A 12,048-nucleotide genomic window follows, 5' to 3' on the forward strand; every position below is an offset into this window, starting at 1 on the left:
CAGGTACCCAGAAGCAGAGTTTCAATTGGCTACACTACATTCAGGTGACCTCTGGCAGCCATCATGGGTCAGCAGGGTCTTTGTAAATCCCTGTCCCCAGGTTTTGGCTTGCATTTTGTGAAGTGGATAGGAGAAGGAAAGAGCACCTTTTTGTCAGGGATAGTGGTAGTAAGTAGTTCCTGAAGAGGAGGGACAGGCTAGTAACATGACATCCAACTTTGGAAGCCTACCCATTGGGATAGGACAGGACGTTTCGTATCTTAGACAGACACTCTTGGTGCATCCGGACCTTCTGTCTACACAAGTCACTTGGAACTGTAAGTGTTTCCCAGGTGTGGCACTTTCCCACTGGGTTGTTTGTTAAGTAGAGCCTTTCCTGTAATACAAGTGATTATTCCTGCAACTGACCTCTGTGTAATTGCTTCGCCTACCCACAAGTTCTCATGGCAAGAGAGATTGTCTCTCTTTTCTGCCAAAAACCTCTATCCACACTTACAATCAGTTTTTCTAATCATACATAGATGCCAAGAGTTAGAGTTGAGAGCCAAGACAAAATAACTCCTCAAATACGCATGGGAGATATGTCTTCTGTACACAGCCAATGGAGAAGACCAGCTGTAGACTGAAGACTCTTGACCCACAAGAAGACCATGAGAAGATTGGAGCAGTGTTATGAGGATAGTGTGTACCTGATTTTACTTGAGGGAAGCTCACTGAAAGGCAAGTCTGCCATAATGTGCAGGAAAGCACAGTATGACTAGTCAGAGTATAAACACACTAAAGTTTTTTTTATTAATAGCCAACGTCACTTTATCCTTTATGGTTTCGGAACCTTCTGTCATGTAATAAAGGTTTAGTTATTAAACACAGTATTCATATAGTATATTAAAAACCAAATATGCCATAATTTAGAAACATATAAATTAAAAAACACCCAACTTCAGTTAAAATGTTTTATTGAGATAAAGAATGGAAGGGTTATAGTCTCTGTCAGGTTTTAATTTAAGCATTTTTCTTTCATGTTGTATGAGTTGCATTCCAGAAAAGGCTCTCAGAGAAAGATGTTATCCCTGTTATCCTCTTTATCCCTGCATTGAGGATTCACTCTGCACAAAATTTCTGAAAGTTATAATAATAAAAGTTCTAATAGTGTACTAGGAAGTCAACAAAAAGCTTTGTATAATCTTTTGCTTAGTTGAAGTTGATAAAGTATCAATAAACGGCTCCTATACTTCAAAGAATGTTTGAGTCTGTGTCTCCTTCCACAGTGGTGTTTCAGTCTAGTCCATCTGAAAAACAAACATCTGTTAATCCAGGAAGAGGTGATTCAAGATAAATCCATTTATAAAGATTTGCTTTGTTTGCCGCTATAGCAGGCCATAGATTGTGCATCTATCTATGGTTGGAGGAAAGAAAATCCTCGATTCCCACACCAACACAGTTCATGTTGTTGGAAGAATCCCTCCGCAGAGCCATTATGTTGTCCCAGCGTGGGTGGGGGGAGGGAGGACACGGGGAGCTGTCTCTGCTGGGAGAACAGTGATTACTGCTAGTGTTTATAGCTGCTGGCAATAATCGCATGTGAAAATTCAATATGCTGGTTGTACGACAGTCAAATTGGGTACAATCAGCCTGCCCATAGGTGGTTCAAATTTCGACTGGTCCTTGCTGAACTGGCTGAGATTTTAATTATCTATGGCCAGCTTAGGAATATGTAGCACTACCCTTTTGTGGGCCGCTGGATTTTGCTACGTCCCCCTAAGCACTGCACAGCCAGGCAACATGCATTTTTCCACACTCTCTCCCAGAGTCAGTAAAACAGTCCTTGAGCTTAGTTTTGTTGTTTTTATTAGGGGTTAACAATTTGGATGGGGTCTGGGGGTATATGGGATGCCCAAGGAACTGAAAAACTTGAGCGCAAACCCTGTACAAAATGTTGATAAAAAATCTGCAACAGTCTCTTTAAGGAGTACCGAGTCCCCTTTGGTATACCTCCTCAGACCCCACTCATCCACCTTGCTGTCCTGAGGGTATCCCTAGGCAAGGGATTCCAGAATCCACTGTGAAGCAGTCCCAGATGAGGACTAATTGGGTATTGCACCTGGACTGCCCTCTCCCTTCTGTGGCCCAAGGGGTGTAGAAGTACTCACACTTTCCTGTTCTGTAGTTTAGTGGCTTGCAGCTGCTTTCAGGCCTTATACTGGGCTGGCTCCTTCCCTGTTGACAGGCTGTCCTCCCTAGGAGACTTGTTGGGCAGTGGATATCCTTCTGTCTGCTCCAGCCTGTAGGTAGCCCCCTCCCAGGCTCTACACTCCAGCACCTTCCTTAATCCATCTTCCACCTGAACACCAGCACTACTGCTGCTGTACAGGCTCGCTCACATTTAAGGGTTGTTTTTAGCCACCATGCCCAGGCTTCTACCAGGAGACTGGCCAAGTTCCCTTAAACATGTAAATCTAGGCCTCCACCCCTCTTCTAGAAAGTTCCTCCAGTTTCTAGAAGAGTAGGAGGGCTCCAGAAGCCCTGACCTGTAGAGCCTCTCAGCCTAACCCGAAGTAACCACACTGCCTCACTCTCAGCCTAACAAAAAAAAAATCTTATCTACCTATAGGACGTTACAGATTTAATGGATACTAATTTTCTGCTGCCCCTTGTGATTTTAGCTCCATGTAATTCCAAGCTACTGAAGAGCGCCCATGTCTGGGTTAAAGACAAGTCACCAGGTAGCATATCAGCTGATAATTTTCTCTCCATTGGGTTTTATTGCCTTCTGTACTCATGTTGGGGAGATTTCTTCTCACTTCCTGTTAGGATAGGAAGTGATGGATCTCTCCAAAATGGAAACACATGCAAAAACATACACATTTTGGGGGTTAAAACTCTTTTAGGACTATCCATCTATCAAAGGAAGAACGGGTGGGCCGCATCCTGTTCCCTCCCAGAGGCCCTTTAACTAGGTCTTAAATGATGCGAACTTCCTGATCACGCGATCAGTATGATTGGCTGTCACAGTGGTTACATGATCAGGAGCCCATCTTGCAGACTCCTGTTTACAAACAGACACTGAGAGCTGTCTGTGACAGCTTGATCACTGTGCTGGGAGTGTACTCTCAGCATAGAAACCTTGGCCACCACCACAGACACAGCCAACCCTCTCTGCCACAACACATCGTGGCAATTAACACCAAATTATTTTGTCTCATCATCTCTGAGACCAGCACAAGTACATTTTCTCAGGCGTTCAACAGACATACTTGACAAATTGTAAAATCCTATAATCCTATATCAAAGAGATTTCTTCTAAACAATGGACATCCCAGTCTTCATTTACCCCTTCAAACATATTTTGACAGGTGATCAGATAAAACCCGGTGCTTGTTAAAGCCTCCTCATATCATATGTGACTCTAAACCTGAATCGTTGTCAGTAAACGACCTGCAATGATACTTTTCTTTATGAATTAGACGAGAGTAGTGGTCCGTCCTTAGTAACAATGCTCCCTTTACACAACTCTGGAGCACATTAACACCCATTAAAGCCAGAATCGCCCACTCAGCTTACAGCCTCTTTGTTCTCTGCTCAGAAGTAATAGATATCTGTAACACTTTAAATCTCAGCCTGAATCATTTCTACAGCCTTGGGGTATTTTGACGCAGGATAAAATTTCACACACAGTGTATTAGTTCTGCTTTCATTGTCTGGGATTGGCCAAGAGCTCCCTTTCTCCAGCCAATGGCAGGCCGGTTGTTGGGCTGCCTTCTATTTTTAGCTGCTCTGTATACATACACCAAGCACAAACGTCTGCGAGAGTTGTAGAAGGAGAAAATGAATGGCGACTTTAAAAAGAGAGGAATTCAGAAAATCCTTTTAAAGGCTCCTTGCGTTTATAGTGTTACAAACGAGTACATTAAATATTTACACAGATCATCGGAAATACCTCCGGGCTGAAAATCAAAGACTCAAAGCACCACATTCTCCTCTGGTCGAGAAATGAACTGACAAGTCCTGAAAGAGCTTCTTTGAAACAACAATGGATGTTTCATAGTTACCTATATACTGGCACTTAAAGGAGAATTCCACCTTTTGCAAAAAAATAATAATAAATACAATTCTATTGCATTTATCATCTTTTGCATTGCAGCTGCGATCAGTGGATCTAGAGTGCAATGTTTTGGCCCCTACAAACTATTCCTCCAGCTCAGATCCGTACTGAGGTATGGACCCCCCCCCAGCAAACATCCTCTTATTTTACCTCCCCATTCACCCTGCCAAGTGACAAATACCCCCACTACTACCACCCCTTTGCCAATACAAATGCCTTTGCCTCCAGATTTCCCTCCAGCATAAATTCTCTTAATCCGCCCGAGCATAAATCCCCCCCCCCACAGCACAAGTCCAAATCACGTTATTCCCCCTTCCCTAAGCTTAAATCCCCCCCCCAGCCCACCCACTTAGTGCAAATGTTCTTCCTCTAAATATCCCCCCCAGCACAAATTCTCTTAATCCCTCTAGCATAAATCCCCCCACCCAGCACAAGTCCAAATCACGTTATTCCCCCTTCCCTAAGCTTAAATCCCCCCCCCCGCCCGCCCACCCACTTAGTGCAAATGTTCTTCCTCTAAATATCCCCCCCAGCACACATTCCCTTAATCCCTATAGCATAAATCCCCCTCCCCCCAGCACAAGTCCAGATCATGTTATTCCCCCTTCCATGAGCTTGAATTCCCCCCCCACCCACCCACTTAGTGCAAATGCTCTTCCTCTAAATATCCCCCCCAGCACAAATTCTCTTAATCCCTATAGTATAAATCCCCCCCCACAGCACAAGTCCAGATCATGTTATTCTACCTTCCTTGAGCTTGAATTCCCCTGCCCATTTAGTGCAAATGCTCTTCCTCTAAATATCCCCCCCAGCACAAATTCTCTTAATCCCTCCCAGCATAAATCCCCCCCCCAACAGCACAAGTCCAAATCACGGTATTCCCCCTTCCTTAAGATTAAATACCCCTCCTGCCCACCCACTTAGTGAAAATGCTCTTCCTCTAAAGATCCAAGTCCAAATCATGTTATTCCCCCTTCCTTGAGCTTAAATTCCCCCCGTATGCCCACTTAGTGAAAATGCTCTTCCTCTAAATATCCCCCCCAGCACAAATTCTCTTAATCCCTCCCAGTATAAATACCACCCCCCCAGCACAAGTCCAAATCACGTTATTCCCTCTTTCTTAAGCTTAAATCCCCCGCCCACTTAGTGAAAATGCTCTTCCTCTAAATATCCCCCCCCAGCACAAATTCTGCTTATCCCCCCCCCCCAATACAGGCCTCAGATACCAGGACCCCAGTGCCAGGAGATCTCCTTCCTATGAGGAGGAGACCAGGTGAATATTTCTTAGGCACTCTGACATTAATTGTTGCTATAACATGCAGCTAAGCAGGGAGAGGTGCTAGCTGCAGTGGTGTTGGCAACCGCAGTGCCAAGGACCCAAGGGCACCCTACAGAAGATGTGGGCAAGTGCCTTGGATGCCCAGTGCTAGTGATCACTGACACTGCAGTAGCCAACCAGTGCCTCTCCTGCCCCATGCTAGTACACTGTGCCTATGGCATGTGTCCCTTTTGCCCCCCCCCCCCCCCCCCACCTTGTCCCAGCCCTGATTGAGAGCTACAGTCCTTGCAGAGTGGTTTTTCATTTTTCATTCACAGATTTCACACATCATAAAAATGGGTATTACATAAAATATGGTCAGAAAGATAAGCTTAACTTAAAGAGGATCTTCATTCTACCTCGGTAAACCTAAATTTCAACTCTCTAATAATAGTCCCTGTATGATCAATAAAATAAAAAAAACATACAAGCTAGTCCTTTCCAGTCCAAACTTATCTTCTTTGTAGCCAAAATCCACCAGAATCCCCTTTATACCATCACTTTTATGGAGGCCATACATGCTTCAATAAATGAAGCACAGTGGCTAAATGGTTAACACTTCCACCTGGCAGTACTAGGGTCGTTGGTTCGAATCCCAGCCACGGCACCTCCTGCCTGGAGTTTGCATGTTCTCCCTGCGTGGGTTTCCTCCGGGTACTCCGGTTTCCTCCTACACTCCAAAGACATGCTGGTAGGTTAATTGGATCCTGTATAAATTGGCCTTTGTATATGAATGTGAGTTAGGGACCTTAGATTGTACACCCCTTGAGGGTTAGGGATTGATGTGAATGTATAATATATATGTAAAAAGTGCTATGTAAATTGACGGCGCTACATAAGTACCTGAAATAAAATAATTAATTTCTTATCAAATAAAAAGGATTCATCTATTGTAGACAACCTATGATCGTCAGCTCCATCTAATGGTCATATTGGGGTATTTCAGGCCTGCCTAATTTATCCAATCGATTTGTATGCAATCAAGCAGTCCCTTGCACTGCATTGTTGTGCCTAGATCTAAAGGAGACTGTACAATCAGATTGTAACATATATGGTGAACTTAAGGAAGTAGATGTCCAATGGTAAGGGAACTCTATGTTCCATTATGGGGAGGAACTATGTGGGGGTTGACACCCCCCCCCCTCCCCCATGTACCCCCTTCTTCACCTTTTAGCATCTCCCTGGGACTATACATTGCTCATACTGCAATTTATTATTTATTGTGCTATACTCCTAATTTTCTTGCTTATGTTTCTGAAACTTGATATGTGCCTAATCACTATGATAGTGCCTAACTTTTACCTCCTGGTTGCCTTCCTTGTTCATATGGATGCTGCTACCCTCATTGATGGAGGGGTACCAAAGTTGTGACTGCAGTTGGGATTGTTCTTTTATGTTATGTTTTCTTGTTTGCAGAGCATTGCAACTCTGATCAGTGCATCATGGTTAAAGCACAGACTCCTTTAGTTTCTTCCCTAGCCCCAGATTCGCACAGAAGCAAGGACCTTTTGTTTTGGAGCTGGAGGAAGTAATCAATGGACTACAAGTGCAATTACATCATCATACTTACACTCCAATGAGATCTTGAGTCCCTCTGTTGTGGTGGCAGATGGGATTAGTCTTCCATTCACCAATCCCTGTAAACAGATCTGTGAATGGTTGATGTAGCTCAGGGCTTGAAAAAGCCGCTCGTCCGCTCGTCCGCTCGTCCGCTCGTTAAATGCGAGGAGAAATTTCTCTGTGGCGATCGGCGAGCAGTGAGCACAGATGAAGCATGGAGCGACTGAACCTGCGCTCCAAGCCTCATTGTGAAGTCGAGTTCCGGTCCACAACTTCCGGTTTCCTGCTTCTTCGACTCCGCTGAGAGGAGACACCCTCTCCACCGCAGCGGGGGACTCGGAGGGACTAGGAGTAAGTACTTTATATAACATGTCATATCACTTTAATGGAGTACAGGGGAGCTGGGATACACATTACTGTACACATGTCATATCACTATAATGGAGTACAGGGGAGCTGGGATATACATTACTGTGTACATGTCATATCACTATAATGGAGTACAGGGGAGCTGGGATATACATTACTGTATACATGTCATATCGCTATAATGGAGTACAGGGGAGCTGGGATATACATACTGTATACATGTCATATCACTATAATGGAGTACAGGGGAGGGGGGATATACATTACTGTATACATGTCATATCACTATAATGGAGTACAGGGGAGCTGGGATACACATTACTGTACACATGTCATATCACTATAATGGAGTACAGGGGAGCTGGGATATACATTACTGTATACATGTCATATCAATATAATGGAGTACAGGGGAGCTGGGAAACACATTACTGCATACATGTCATATCACTATAATGGAGTACAGGGGAGCTGGGATATACATACTGTACACATGTCATATCACTATAATGGAGTACAGGGAGCTGGGATATACATTACTGTATACATGTCATATCACTATAATGGAGTACAGGGGAGCTAGGATACACATTACTGTGTACATGTCATATCGCTATAATGGAGTACAGGGGAGCTGGGATATACATACTGTGTACATGTCATATCACTATAATGGAGTACAGGGGAGCTGGGATATACATTATTGTATACATGTCATATCGCTATAATGGAGTACAGGGGAGCTGGCATACACATTAGTGTATACATGTCATATCGCTATAATGGAGTACAGGGGAGCTGGGATATACATTACTGTATACATGTCATATCGCTATAATGGAGTACAGGGGAGCTGGGATACACATTAATGTATACATGTCATATCGCTATAATGGAGTACAGGGGAGATGGGATATACATACTGTGTACATGTCATATCGCTATAATGGAGTACAGGGGAGCTGGGATATACATTACTGTATACATGTCATATCACTATAATGGAGTACAGGGGAGCTGGGATATACATTACTATATACATGTCATATCACTATAATGGAGTACAGGGGAGCTGGGATATACATCACTGTATACATGTCATATCACTATAATGGAGTACAGGGGAGCTGGGATATACATCACTGTATACATGTCATATCACTATAATGGAGTACAGGGGAGCTGGGGTATACATCACTGTATACATGTCATATCACTATAATGGAGTACATGGGAGCTGGGGTACACATCACTGTACACATGTCATATCGCTATAATGGAGTACAGGGGAGCTGGGGTACACATCACTGTACACATGTCATATCGCTATAATGGAGTACAGGGGAGCTGGGATATACATTACTGTATACATGTCATATCACTATAATGGAGTACAGGGGAGCTGGGATATACATTACTGTATACATGTCATATCACTATAATGGAGTACAGGGGAGCTGGGATATACATTACTGTATACATGTCATATCACTATAATGGAGTACAGGGGAGCTGGGATATACATTACTGTATACATGTCATATCACTATAATGGAGTACAGGGGAGCTGGGATATACATTACTGTGTACCGTTTTATATTTTGGATTCTTTATTCTAAAGAAAAATGTAATTTCATATGATTTAAGGGGGTGTGGTTGGGGGCAGGCCAGGGATGGGGTTTGGGTTGGGGGTGGACCTGGGCAAAGTTGGGTGGGGCAACTGGTGGAGAGTAAGTTTTGTGGCCAGCTAGTAGGTCTGGACTCAAAATTTTAACCCCTGATGTAGCTGATGGGTGCAGCCATGGTAAACAAAAGTCACAAAGGTGGACTAAGCAGTTACAAATAGCTGTGACCTTCTGCAATGTTAACAGGAAACCTTCCTGCCCCCCAGCTGCATGCCCATAAACCTCTGTGTGGCCATCACCTAAGCGGTCTATTTAGAAAACATTTGTTATGCGAATGCCCCAGCATTCGCACAATAGTTGTGTATGATCCCTGTAAGGTTTGTAATATATATGGAATGCCATCTTCTATTATTTCCTATGCTATCAGCCCCATCCAGTGGTTGTAATGTGGTATTTTCCTGATTTTGGTATTTTAGGAAAATACCACATTATGGCCACTAGTTGGAGCTGATGATCATGGGAAATACATAAATGACATTTTACCTTTATTACAAACATAATGGGGATTATTCTTGACATATTTTTTAAACTAAAAAGTCTCCATCCAGATTCCCTAAAAGTATATGACTGTAGTAAAAAAAAAACATCTGCTGAAATCCTTCTTCACTAGTCATTTCTCCCCCAACAACTCATAAAAATGTGCATTTTACAGAAGTCTGACAATGAAGACATTCTCATACCCCATGGATAAAGTGTGCTTTACCAAAGCGGGCAGCAATAAGCCAGTTAAATCTTTAGGGGTGTAAGCAAAATGGAAAATTCTTCTGCTGAGATAATTAATGCCAGGTATGTTATCATACTTTACCAACATATGGTGATTGAAAAGTTCTATTTAAGTTATGTTTTATGTCTTGCATATATTTTTTCTTTTTTGCTGCTGTTTGGTATAAAAATACACAGTAGGTCACAGCAGATAAAAATAGCCTTGAAAGAAATCTTTTCAAAAGCTTTTTCCTTTTTGCATAGATAATTATTATAGACTTTGAGTGCCTCTTGTAAACAGTTCCATATGCATTTTCATGTTGGTTCTTTTATATTTACTGTGCTTTACATGCAGTATGTACAGGCAATCACTATGTGCATTCACCTAAATACCCACAGGCTCTTGCCTTTATGATCTAATTAGAAATCCCTCACAATCTGCTATTTATGAAACTCTATAAAAATCTGAAGAGCTGGAGGGGTCCGCTAAACATTGCAGAGTTTAAGAGCAGAGTAATCAGGGGTTTGTAACTGACTGCACTAAAGTTAATGATTTCTATGGTGGCTTGGTGTGATGTTATGCTCTTAAGAAAAAGACTAAAATAAAATAGAAATATTTTTAAAAGCACTGCCTTATAGAGTTCTTCCTACTTTCTTCCATTCTATATTTTTGCATTGAACACACTTTACACTAATGTGTTGTGGAAATTCAGGTTTCGAACGCTGGAATGCCATTTGTTTGGAACAGGGGTGGCTTTGGATTGAACATCAGTATGCAGCAAAGGCTGCTTATTTATATCTTAACTTACGTTACCCTCTGAGGAGCAAGAGCATTGGATTACTCTTAAGATGGTATTTGACAGACAGTGAAGAGGTGTTATGCAGCCTCCTTGCCACCTGTTTAAGGGCTTGTGTACACCATAATGCAGTGCGGGAAACTCTCATTCTACGCGGGTTTCCCACACCTTGCTCAAAATACACTGGCTGCTCAAATCGCAGGTTGCAAACTCAATGCATTTGCCTGCACTGGATCGTATGGTACCACAATACCATGCAATCTTTGCAGTGTGTTTTTGAAAAAGTAGTGCAGTACTTTCAGTGCAATCCATCAAAATGAATGGGCTGAAACTCGCATCATACTAAATGGCACAGGAAATACACAGGAGCACAGATCATGTTTTTGTGCGATTCATGTGTAAACAGGGCCTTAAAATGTTAAAAACTTGCACCACCAAGCTGCACTGCCTCCCCATTGCAGTGGGGAGTGGTGGTGGTGGGGGGGGCATTAAAAACCCATCTCAGCAGTGTGTTTCCACCCCCACAACCCCTCCCCCCCATCAACAATGCAAGTGTAAGAAAGGTCTTACCCCTGGTTCACAAATATGCGGCCGTGAGGGTCGCGTTTTGCTCGGGCACGAGAGCACATTCATTTGAATAGACTTCTGTGCCCCGGCACAAGCAGGGAAGTAGTCCCTGCACTTCTTCTGAAAACGCAGCCCGCACATGAACCTTGGTTCCCAGTACGGTTGCGGTTTCCAGTGCGGTAAACGAAGTAATGGCACCCGCCCGCAGGTCCACATTGTGCTGCATGGATTTGCGTGCGGATCCGCAGCCGCACCACCCGCACATACAGTTCTGTTCAAAATAATAGCAGTGTGTTGAAAAAAGTGAATAAAGCTCAAAATCCTTCTAATAGCTTTTATTTCCATACACACAAATGCATTGGGAACACTACACATTCTATTCCAAATCAAAACATGAAGAAAAATATATATATAAATTTGTGTTGTTCCTCTAAAAAAATTGAAGAAAAGTGAATATTAGACTGTTCAAAAAAATAGCAGTGTTTGTATTCTTCTTTACAAACTCAAACATTCACTATATAAACTGAAAAATGTTTGAAGATTTTGCTTTCCTTTGAATCACTTAATGAATATTTAGTTGTATAAGCACTGTTTCTGAGAACTGCTGTACATCTGTGTTGCATGGAGTCAACCAACGTCTGGCACCTGTGAACAGGTATTCCAGCCCAGGATGATTGGACTACATTCCACAGTTCTCTATTTCTTGGGTTTGCCTCAGAAACTGCATTTTTGATGTCACCCCACAAGTTTTATATTGGATTAAGATCCAGGGATTGGGCTGGCCACTCCATAACGTCAATCTTGTTGGTCTGGAACCAAGATGTTGCACGTTTACTGGTGTGTTTGGGGTCGTTGTCTTGTTGGAACACCCATTTCAAGGGCATTTCCTCTTCAGCACAAGGCAGCATGACCTCTTCAAGTATTCTGATGTGTCCAAACTGATCCATG

At 42.9% G+C, this 12,048-nt stretch overlaps 1 long non-coding RNA gene across 1 annotated transcript; it reads right to left on the reverse strand.

The window, feature by feature from the left end:
• Positions 1–939: 939 nt before the first annotated feature.
• On the reverse strand, positions 940–7,169 carry LOC149472021 (uncharacterized). Its single transcript, XR_016306220.1, has 2 exons — positions 6,991–7,169; positions 940–1,289 (listed from the first exon to the last, which is right to left on the reverse strand). It is a non-coding gene; the product is annotated as an uncharacterized LOC149472021 (long non-coding RNA).
• Between the last annotated feature and the right edge of the window lie 4,879 nt (positions 7,170–12,048).

Source organism: Staurois parvus, unplaced genomic scaffold (genome assembly GCF_062004578.1).
Source record: "Staurois parvus isolate SC_StPar_1 unplaced genomic scaffold, SC_StPar_1.0 ptg000025l, whole genome shotgun sequence".
NCBI lineage: Eukaryota > Metazoa > Chordata > Amphibia > Anura > Ranidae > Staurois > Staurois parvus.